We start from the raw sequence: 12,614 nt of genomic DNA, 5'->3' as shown, positions 1-12,614 counted from the left end.
TGTGTGTGTGTGTGTGTGTGTAACTTTGTGTGTGTGTGTGAGTGTGTGGGTACCTGTGCATGTGTGAGTGCGTGTGCGTGAGTGTGCATGCGTGCGTGTGTATGTATATGTATATGTGTGTATGTGTTTGTTTTGAAATGGGTTTTTTTTGTAATGATGTCTGTTTGTTTGTTGTCTTTTAGGGAGGGGGTGAATATAAGAAAAATTTAGGCCTTATGAGATTTTTGTACATATTAGTAGGCCTACCTCTAAGTATGGGTGGTGCATGTACCGTGTAAGGCTTTTACATTATGAAGCCCAGTTATAAATTATGTCTTTAGGCTTGATTGTTTTGTAGTACATGTGAGTGTGGAGTGTGCTTATGTTGGCAACATATATATGAATGTGTTGTCTAGTGTGTTACTGCAAGCACATGTTTGTGTGTCCATATGTGTATGTGTGTGCATGTGTGTGTGTGAGTGTGTGTGTGTGTGTTTGTTTGTGTATGTTTGTATGAGAGAGTATGTGTGTGTATGTATGCATGCTTGTGTGGGCCCTGTTTGTATACAAAGTGTGAGTATCTTTGCTTTGACTTTTCCTTTTTCTTGTGGATTGTCCCAGTGCCAAGTACAGTTTCTTAACCTGTTTGTGGTTGATTTTAAAATCCCCCTACTGATGGAGTTAATATTTCTCATGTCAATGTACAGCAGTCCCTTTCACTTTTTAGCTGTTTGGAGGGACATCACCTTGTAGGCTATACACAGTTAAAAGGTCCAATTGTGCTGGGATAACGCACTCAAGCCTTTTCCCATGTATTTAAGGGATGCCCCGCTAGCCCTGCGGACTATCCCTGTTACTTACGAGATGCACTTTATCGATCAATATCTCCGATACTTTTTTGGTTAGCCTACAAGCTGCTGGAAGTGTCAAACGAACAGTGGATCCAATTGTTTTATATCGTTAAAAATTTGGTGAAGTTATGTTCAATACTTTTTGAGCTGTAATGGAATAAGTCACCCCCGCTTTGCGATTGATGATTTTCATTACAAACTGGGTGCAAAATAAAAATAGATAAAATGCGTGACCCCATGACATTGCAATTTCAAGTATTGATAAAATAAAAACTATTTAGACAAATCAGATGCAGTTTTCTATTTATGTGAGAGCATTTCCTTCTTTCTTTTGCTGCTTGTTTTTTAAAAAATTATAATTAGCTTTCACTGCCTTTTTGTGGTTAACGATTCAATATACCCCAACACTGTCAAGCTGCAATGGTTATTGGATGAAAAATAGCTCCAGCCTCAAGTGAGTTAAGCTTGTTGTTAAACAGGAACAACAAATAGCCTAAAGGTTTGAATGCTGTTATAACAAGTTCAAGTTTTATTTTTTCCCTTCATACAATTCTTTCCATAGCCTACAGTTTTCACTATGTTGATTTGAGGCAAAATCTTAAGAATATGTGCTGTCGATATATCTAATGATTTATTTCAATTTATTTTTGTCATGAACAGGTGGGAGGCTTACTGGAAACCTGGACAATAATTGCTGGTTTATATGTGAACAGTAGGGCCTACTTTTTTTTCCTTTTTTGCTGTCTCTGGAATATGTGTGCTCAGCCTGACCTTTTTATATGGTTATGAAGCCATGATCATTCTCATCATCATCAATTTCTTATGGTGGGTAATTGGTGGGTGCTCTGGCTGTGGTTTGCTCCTTCTTTCCTGTCATCCACATCTCTCCTCCTACTTTTCTTTGTCCGTTACTCGCTAGTTTTTGGCACTATTGTGACCTATTTTGGGTTGCAAATGCTGAGAATCTCTTTTTTAAATTAAAAAAAAAATTATTTGTTAACAACTTTGTACATCAAAATGTTTTCGAAATGTTTATAATTTGTTTTCAATTCTGATTGGAAAGTTAGTAAAAAAAAAATAATTTTTAAGACCTTTATAGCTAAGCATAAATATTAGTTTAGAACTCAGACAAATAATTTACAAGCACTAATAACAGGGAAAATTGTTTTATATAGAGCTAGTTGTTAAGTGTAGCATAGGCACACACACTTAAGTGACATAATGTGTACAATACCATCTGTCCTTATTTGTTACTAGTTTTTACTGTCTTACTTCATATTTGAGTACAATTAATACAGGATCGCCCTTCATTGCTCCAAATTCTCTATTGTATCAAGGCTGCAAATTGCAAAATTGTTAATTTACATTGTCTTTATTCCTGCTGACAGGAAAGAAAGACATTTGTTTTGTGGCATTTGCTCATTTCTATTTTTAATTTTTTTTTTGGTGAGGTAAACCATTGGCAAGTATGCCTACTCAACCCTGAGCATATTATATAGGCCTGTATATGGTTCTGCATGATTATTTTTCTCCTCTGTAAACTGCAGCCTGGTCTTCCTGACTACACTCATAGCTGCCAGTTGTAACGTAGCCTACTCAAAAAGCTGTAGACCTAAACTCAGTTTATATCTCTATTAAGCATACTGGCCATAATCTTGCTGTGGTCAGTAGAATGATTTTTTTTTGGTTTAAATTTTGAGTTTTGTAAAAGGATAACCTTTTAAAAGCTTCATTTTATCACATTAATAAGAGCTCTGAAGGAATTCCAGTAGGTAAGAAATGTTGGATTTTTCCCCTTGCTGTCTCACCTATAAGCTTGATACCCCTCAAGGAGGGGAAACTGTCAGCTATCAGTATCTTTCACTTGAAATGTATGTCTTAGAACCTGGGCTGAAAGTCATTGGCTATAGCAAATCTGCCCACCTCTTAAATGAAATTAACTAGATCTTAGGTATAGAGGGACATTGAAGTGTGGCAAAATCAAATTTTCCTTTTCTCTCTGTTTAGTTTTTCAATACTGTTTTCAAGTGTGCATATCAACGTTAATGTAAGTACTTATTGATCTGAAAATAGCCTGAAATTAATAGTCAAAAATAGTTGTATTGTATCATTCGGAAAATTATGTCTCTTTTAGTTCATGTTTTAAAAAAAAACAGGTGCATATTATGTAATACAAAAGACAATATTGTCAGTGTTGTTGGGTTTTCTTTGTCTTAAAGCAGGTTCATTGTCTTGGTGCTGAGTGGGAGGACTATCTCCCCTGTCTATATTTTTATACAAATGATGCAAACTTTTATCATAATATTATTATCTACTATCAGCCCTTGAAAAGTTTTTTTATTTTTTTATTTGGTATTTTAATCTCTCTCTTAAAACTGTAGAGTGTTTATCTCTTTTTTTTCATATTTATTATTTTATGTATACATCTCACTTGCTTTTTAGCAGTCTGTTTAAATTGTTGTATAGTTTTTTTAGATTCTTAGTTTCATTTTATCAATTTTCATTGCATCTGTCCTTGTGCTTACTCTATAAGTTGTATGTTTTATTTATACACTTGTTCATAGATTAAAGTAATAAATTGTGATGCCAAACAATAAATATGAATTGTGCGTCTTCTGGGCATTTTTCATTGTACCAGTATGAAGTTTTCATTACTTACTCATACTTTCTTTTTGTCTTAAGAGTCATTCTTCACCTTAATCTATTCGTTTGTCTTTAACTTTTCTCTATAAAATAATATGTATGGTTTATATCATTTAAAAGAAAAATGAAAATGGTATATATCAGAGGAAAATCAATGGATATCTAAGAAAAGTTGATCTGACAGAAACAAATAGACATCAGACTGGCATCTCTGTGGTGTAGTGGTCAGGCTTTCCTCTGGTACAAATAGGAGAGGAGATACAAGTTCGATTCCCAAGTTGGGATACCTTTTATCAAGTATCTCAGTCTTTTTGTCGGGATGTTGTATGCTTCTCAGCCCAGGTTTGCATGATAGTCAGAGTCCGACTCCCAAATGGTAAATGATCTCAATTATGTCGATGGGGCTGTTAAACATCTACATTAAATTTTTTTTTAAACAACATCATATCGAACATAGAAAGTAACTGTCATATAATTCCTCGCGGGAGAGAGATAGAGACAGACAGAGAGAAAAAAAAAGAGGGAGAGAGAGAGAGAGAAGGCGGAGAGGATGGGATAAAGGGAGAGAGAGAGAGAGAGAGAGAGAGAGAGAGAGAGAGAGAGAGAGAGAGAGAGAGACAGGTAAAGAGAGAGAGTGTGTAAGTGTATATATGTATGTATGTATTATTTGTAGTATGTATGTATGTATGTATGTATGTCTGTCTGTCTGTCTGTCTGTCTGTCTGTCTGTCTGTCAGTCTGTCTGTCTGTCTGTCTGTCTGTCTGTCTGTCTGTCTGTCTGTCTGTCTGTCTGTCTGTCTGTGTGTGTGTGTGTGTGTGTGTGTGTGTGTGTGTGTGTGTGTGTGTGTGTGTGTGTGTGCGTGCGTGCGTGTATGTATGTATGAATGTATGTATGTATGTAGGCCTATGTATGTAGGCACCCTATATATATGTGTGTGTGTGTGTGTGTATGTATGTGTGTGTGTGTGTGTGTGTGTGTGTGTGTGTGTGTGTGTGTGTTTTAGAGAGGTGTTAGTTTGAGAGACAGAAAGGGGGGGGGGCGTAGAATGGAAGAAGAGGTTGAGCGAGAATAGCAATATAAAGGGATGAGTAGGAGATGGAAAGAGATACGATAAGATTATATTTGATCTCCACAAAGAGATACGATAAGATTATATTTGATCTCCACAAAGAGATACGATAAGATTATATTTGATCTCCACAAAGAGAGATACGATTTGCTGCTGCTTGGCAAACTTACTGTACTCTAGACAGTGTACTCTGACGTATGCCCGATTCACCATGGGACGTGCAGCGTTAGAGCCACAAAAGAAGGCAAGTTACAAAGTCGTAATCTACTGCAACGAAACTGGTGTTATTTTTAGAATAACGACAGTTTTTATACAAGTTGAATTACTTCCGAAACAAAACACGTTTCTACTTTCACACTTTGGACGTTATATCGCGGCACAACCCTTCGTCCACGCCGTGGGAGATGGAAACAGGACAAAGTAGGGGATAGCTGGGTCTGAGTGAAGTACGGTGTGACTGTATGTCACTGAGGTGTTACGCTAAACGTGAAGGCCGACCCGGGTCACCCTGAAACGTTGCTGGCCAACGGGGCTCTAGTGAAACTGCGACTGGTTTCGCAGGCCGGCAGTGGATATCAATATTGCTCAAGAAAATAAAAGGAGACACAAACGGACTGATCAAAACGGAAAACGACATAGCGAGGAAAACGGACAACGAACAAGAAAAAATGAAAAAATTTGGGACCTGGAACATTTGCAGCTTGACAAGCAAAGAACCTTAGATAATGGAGTTCATGACCCAGAACAAGATCTCCATCATGGACATTACAGACATCAGGAAAAAAGGGACAGGTACAAAAGAGATCCACTCCAACTTTGTCCTTTTTTGGAGCGGGGTAAGAAAAGAGCAAAGAGCTGAACACGCTGTGGGTTTCATCTTATACCCTGACAAAGCAAAGGAAATAATGAATACAGACCTCATTTCAGGAAAAACTCCTCTAAATCAGCATTAGAGAGGGCAAAAAGACCACAAACTACATTCAGGTGTATGCACCGTGTAACGACTCCTACTCAGACGAAGAAAAGGACCCTTTCTTCGAACAACTCTCGGACTTAATTAGCAGCATCCCAGAAGAGGAAGACCTTTATGTAATGGGAGACTTCAACGGAAGAGTCGGAGAGAGAAGAACACCGTGGACAAAACACCTGGGTCCACACAGTGACCACAGAACACCATGCAATTATAATAGCAACCATGTATTGGAACTGTGTGCAGAGCACGACTTATTCATCACCAACACCTTCTTCCAACACAGAGCCTCTCAGAACTACACCTGGTACAGATGGAACAACATCAAAGTCTCATCACATATCGACTTCATATAAGCGAGATCTCGAATGCGGATCATAATCACAGACTCAAGAGCCATCCCCAATGTATGCCTGAACACAGACCACTGGCCAACCATCACAATGTGACCACCAAGAAATAAATAAAACCAAATAACCATAAAAGACAGCAAGAGAGACTAAATATGCACTAACTCGGAGATGATCAGGTGCAGGCTCAGATCAGATGCACCCTAAATGAAAAGCTAGGCTCTGTCAACTCTACAATACTAACAGTAGAGGGAGCTTGGGACACCTTCAAAACAACTCTCCTGGACAATATGAAAGAAGTCTGTGGTTACAAGAAGACGAGAGGAAAACACAGAAAAGCAACAACCTGGTGGAACGAAGACGTTACGGATGCTATCAGAGACAAAATAGACTGTATAATGTATGTGTGAAGTAAAAAAAACGAAGAAGACTACATTAAATATAGACTTGCAGGAAGACACAGCAAGAAAGTCGTTATAACATCAAAAGAAAAGTCATGGACCCAGTGTGGCGAAAAGCTAAGTGAAACCTGCAAGACCTAACCAAGAGAGTTCTACAATGTGAAGACAATGAGAGTGAGGGACGAACCCTAAGTACCCACCACTGTCATCAACGAAACTAATGGAGAAACTTTTCACGAAGAGAAGTAAATAATAAAGAGATGAGAACAGTGGCGGGGCGCCATTGGTGCAATTGGTGCAAGCGCTCCACCTAACTCTGGCCTTCCTTCACCCCCCTCCCCCCTTTTCTAATTATTCTAAACAGTCAGAGCAGTCAGTGCTCTAGATCTACATACTAGTACTAGCCTATATCCTTGCGATCCGTCACCCGCTGGCTGCGCGCGCGCCAGTGAAGAGACAGACCGCGAGAAACGGCACTTCTCGTCGATAATCTGTCAGTTTACCGATGACCAGCCGTCGGTTAAACTGTCAGTTTGTCGATCAGCGAACTGTACGTCTAAATGGGTCTTTATGCTCGTCGCACCGCTTGCGGTCGTGTCTGTTGGGAGCAAACAAAATCTTTGCACCAAAGTTATTTTTTGTCATTGGAGAGAAATCTAGGTATCGTTCTTCCCGCACAAGAAGAAAGGTGCGTGAAACTCCTCCTTGCAGCACCAATTTGGTGCAAGCTAAAAATTTGATCCAAGTTTCCGCTAGGCTAGCATCTACTACCCTAGAGTCTACGGTAACTCAATGAAAAATTGGTATCGAAATTGTTGTCTCCCTCTTTTGTGTAGCAAGTCCTATTAAGGTTAAGGTACATTTTCAAATTGTGTCTGGTTGCTGGTGCTGCACGAAGTAATTAGAAATCTTTAAATCTTCTCAGATTGTGAGCATAGTGAGTTGTTAGTATTGTTTCACTTTATTGCAGCTTTTATGCGGTTTCATCTAGAAACAGTTGTAAATATCGAAAGATGTAGATTACGGGATATCTTGCAAATTCTAACTGACTTTCTCTAGAAATCTAGATGAATCACGTTAACGCTTTGCTTCTTGTGCCATTCAGCAGGCTACAGTTAGAGGAGAAAGTGCGTATAAAAGAGCTTGGTCCTCAATAGCCGCGGGATTTTGAGCTCAAGAATAATGTTCGCTCTTTTTCCTGTGCGTGGTATGATAAGTATGAATGGCTTACGCTGAGTTTGTCCAAACAGAAATTGTACTGTTTCCATTGTCTGCTTTTTACTGATCGATCAGACACTGACAAGGATTGGTCATCAACCACACTCACTGTCTATTTGCCTCTCTCTCTCTCTCTCTCTCTCTCTCTCTATCTCTCTCTTTCTCTCTCTCTCTCTCTCTCTCTCTCTCTCTCTCTCACACACACACACACACACACACACACACACACACACACACACAAACTCGCACAGAGAGACTCGCAGAAAGCAATAGAAAGAACAGACCACACCAGAGCGCCCGCCTACCGCTCATTACAATTTTGATAGTAGCTAGTAAGCATATTGCCCATTTGTTCACTTTCCAATTATGCACCACCTTGTCTGCAACCCACGCAACGCCATTGGATGGGAAGAATATTTTCAAGAACTACTAAACCCATCAGGAGTACAGGCACAAAACACACAGTGCCCCTTCACCGCCAACTACCCAGAGTACTCAGAATCTACCATCCTGGAGAGTGAAGTGAGAGAAGCACTGAAGACTAGTCTAAAGAACAAGGCAGCTGGAGACGGTGGCATTACAACCGAAGCCATCCTTGCATGCGGTGAAACCGGAATACATTGGCTTACAATCATCTTCCAGAAAGCCTGGAAAGAGAGAAAAGTACCAGCAGACTGGCAAAATGCAATAGTGGTGCCAATATGGAAGAAAAAGGGCCGCTAGAAAGACTGCAACACCTACAGAGGCATATCTCTTCTCAGCCACGCGGGGAAAATGTATGCAAAGATCCTAGAGAGACGCACTCTCGAAAAGCCGAACATCTTCTCATAGCCCCCCAGTTTTGTTTTAGAAAAGGAAGAGGGTGCACTGATGCAATCTTCGCCCTCCAACAACTGTGTGAGAGGGCTTTGGAATACTACCAAAATCTCCATCTCGTATTTGTGCATCAAGAAAAAGCCTTTGATCGAGTAAATAAAAACAATCTATGGAAGATCCTGGAGCAGTGCGACATCAAGGGACAGCTGCTAGACAACACCAGGGCTATCTATGCCAGCAGCAGAAGCGCAGTCTGCGCAGTCTGCACTACCAGTGGAACATAGGACTGGTTTCCAGTAACAACCGGAGTCAGACAGGGCTGCAATCTCTCCCCTCTGCTCTTCCTGATCTACATGGACCAGATTACAAAGGAGACCAATCCAGACCCAAAGGCACTCGACGAACTCATGTTTGCAGACGACCTGGCAATGATGAACAACAAGACCCAGCTACAGGAGCATATGAACTAACTAATTGTGAGCTGCGAGAAATATGACATGAAGATCAGTATTAGCAAGACCGAAGTCATGGCAATTAGCAGGAGACCAGACAAAGTGGATATCAACATCAATAGATCCCAACTAAAACAAAGCAGCGAATTCAAATACTTTGGCAGCATTTTGACAGAAAATGGAAAATTAGATTGAAAAACAGAGACTAGATGCCAGAACGCCAACGCAGTCAGCTATCAACCCGGCCCTCTCCTGAAACATCCCAATATCCCCCCGAGCACCAAGACGAAACTCGTCCACGCCATTTTCCTTCCAACACTCACATATCAGTGCAAAGCATTGTCCCTAACAAAAATCCCTAGAGAAGAAACTAACCACACGAGATGAAATGCTTAAGAAGAGCGGTCAACAAAACAAGAAGAGACTAAATTTAAAAAATGAATTCGTAAGGGAGACCGTAGGAGCAACACCAGTCCGACCACACAATGAAAAACAAAAGTTCAAGTGGTTCAATTCGGACACCTTACGCGGATGCCCTCAAACCATCCAGCTCTGAGAGCATGCAACATTAAATATGCTGGATGGGGATGGAGAGCCAAAGGGAGACCAAGACGACGATGGAGTGAATCTGTGGCAGACACCCTCAGACCTCACGGGATGTCCCTCCTACAGGCCACTCGCCTTGCTGCAGACAGACGCCTGTATCTCCCCACGACACCCACCGGTACAAGCGGAAGTAAAAAGTAAAGTAACGCGGCACATAATCGCACGCTTCGGGGTGCAGATTTTAATGAGCGAAGAGAGGCGACCATGACAATGCCCGGTCAAGGAGTTCAAGTCCAAGTCTATGACGGATTCCTATCGCCTTCTATTACGAAATATGACAACTTTCTCCGCACAGTTTCGACAGAGTGTGGATTTTGAGACGAGTTCATGCCCTGAATCTTTTGAGTGTTTGGTCAGTGGCTTTGGAACATACCGGGCAGATGCCTTAGGATATCCGGCTCTTCATACAACAAGTTCATACAATCTTGCTGAATTTGTAAGGTTCTTCTTCTACTTCTTCTTCTTCTTCTTCTTCTTCTTCGTCGTCTTCTTCTTCTTCTTCTTCTTCTTCTTCTTCTTCTTCTTCTTCTTCTTCTTCTACTGATTGTCATTTGAATATTTTCAGAGGCCACTGGCACTACGATGCTGTCTTTCTTTCCAAGAGAGACACATACCGATACAACTTTCCTGAGTTTTCCACTCCTGTTGCATTAAGTAATTCACACTGCTTTCATCTTCGTGTACACAAAGACCCTATCTGAGATGTCGGCGTTCTCACAACCCCTTATTGTCCTCCATTTACTTTGTCGGACATGATACTGTTTTGAATGGTATGGCATGAACGATTGAATGGCATGGTATGGTATGGTATAGTATTGCATAATATGATAGTCTGATATGGAAAAAAAGAAGTTAGTTTATTCAGTGTTTAAGGCCATTGGCTCACATAATAATATTATCACAAATACCATCATCATCATTCAGCAATACCTGTGTAGCATGGATTTTTTTAATTCTGAAAGATGGTTTTCGAAATGAGAAATAAACAAAGATAATAATATAGGGTTAAGTATGTAGCCTTGTTTTAAACCCTGATGTACATTGGAAGTATTCATTAATATACAATTTCATGGATCCTTATTCTTCTGAGCAGGCTTTAACACATGAAAGAGCACTTTGATATATATTTTTTTCAAAATAGTATACATATGGTCCAGAACGGTCAAGACCTTTTTTTGTACAGTTCAAAGCCTTTCTCTTTCATCACAATCAAATGCTTTTAAAAAAGTCAACACAATACTAGAATCTTCCGGAAGAAGAAGCTGAAGAAGAAGAAGAAGAAGAAGAAGAAGAAGAAGAAGAAGAAGAAGAAGAAGAATGATGAATATGAAATAATTTCCAGTAATAAAAATAGTAATATTTGCCTGTTTCGAGTAAACACCTTGGGTACTATTCTGAAAAACCTATGTTTTAGAGCTATAAAGTAAACTTGCTATTGTTAGGAACACTAAGTTGTTGTTACTTTCGCAGCTGTTGCTTTTTTGCTGTTCCCGTTGCTCTTCTTTTTCTACGTCTTTGTCGTTATTGATCATGTAGAAACAGCTTTCCTTTTCCGTTTCTTCTCGATATTTCCCACGGTTTTATAAGTCCTTTCTTTCAACATTCAATGTAAATAGGTGAAATGTAGTACACACAGTACTTGCAAATATGTTATATAAATAGTAGTTACCTTTACCTCAAAAGTTTTAGTGAGACTGGCAATATACATTTAAGAAACTGTTGATTTGTAATTGTTTTGACAATGCTTTGGAACAAATTCTAGGTTTCATAATGCACGTATACAATACATTTTGTATCACTCCTATTCTTGTACATGTATAAAACCATGCTTTTTCCGAAATAATATAATCAAATCTTATAGTTATAGAGTGGTAGTGAAATGTTTGAAATTTAAACTATGCAATCTCTACCCATTAACGTGTTTCTGTAAGAAATTAAATATTGCGTACAATTTTTAAACAATGAAAATTAAAGTACAATTCGAGCGGGATACAATGTTAGCTTTTAAATGGAGGTAAAATACTTATTACCAATAGCAATACAAAGTTGTAGTCATAGAGCCTGCTGTTGAGCGGGGATATGCGCTATACAAATGCTATCTATTATTATTATTATTTATTTATAAAACTTAAGTGAATAACATCCATAAATGCAGCTGGATGCATGTGTGATTGCTAACTATGAAGCGAAAAGATAATCAAAGAAAACAAAACTATGTAAAGAACAGGTCGGTTAAGAATAGTAGGCTACAGTTCTACTTAATGGATTGGGAAAACGTTTGCTTTTGTATTTACAGTGGTGAGAAGGGAATACAGCTAATGCTAGTAATTCAATTTCGTGTGTGCTCCCTCGTGAAAAAAAACATCAACTCGACTTGTTGACCAGTCCTCGCCCCCCCCCCCCATTTTTTTTTTCTCCTGATTTTTTATCAACAGTATGGCAATATGCCATCTGAAGCAATTTATACAAAGCACAAAACTCTGGCGGCATGAATTATGCTCAGTTTTCAATCCACAGCATAATGAAGCACTCCGAGGTCTTCGCTGTATCTGTATTCACTATTATTGAGTCACACGTCTCACTCAGTCAAATTGCCGTCACTTGGAGTTGTAACGACACCGTCGTCCATATTTCATTCATCGTTTATTTTCGTTTGGAATCTGAGGACAGTGGTAACATTTAGCATGACTTTGGCAATAATTTTTAAAAATTTAAAAACTGACTTATATTTTTTTCAAGTCAAGACAAATAAATCTATTAGCAGTTTTTTCTCCTTATTTAAATCTGTTCTTGAAACCTTTTTTTGTTTTAGTTTTCTGGAATTAAGAAGGGGCATTTTAATGTAAAACTATGGTATCAAAGGGAGTAAATTCATGAAAATGGTTGACTTTTTTTTCTATCAAGGGATAAAGCATAAACATCTTAAGTAAGTTTATCTCAATCACATACAGGAGCAACTTCTCAGATGAAAATCAGTTGGATTTACACCACAGAAACATTAACGTTGTCTTTTCTAGTCACACGCCAGTGTCTGTCGTCCAAGAATTAAGGGACATTGCATGTTCAGTAAAATTTGACAGTTGTCCGTTTTTTTGTGATAAAAATAAAATACAACAAGCAATCTTGGTAAAAATATTTTTGTTTTTGTATTCTTCAAAATGCAACAAGATAAAGTTGCTCCTGAATCAATTTGTTAATTTTGATATGTTGGTTTCAAATTTGATAGACGTATTTTTCAATTATTATTATTATTATTAT

Source organism: Aplysia californica, unplaced genomic scaffold (assembly GCF_000002075.1).
Source record: "Aplysia californica isolate F4 #8 unplaced genomic scaffold, AplCal3.0 scaffold00682, whole genome shotgun sequence".
Taxonomy (NCBI): Eukaryota; Metazoa; Mollusca; class Gastropoda; order Aplysiida; family Aplysiidae; genus Aplysia; species Aplysia californica.
The sequence above is the reverse complement of the archived record's forward strand: the minus strand, read 5'-3'. Positions refer to the sequence as shown.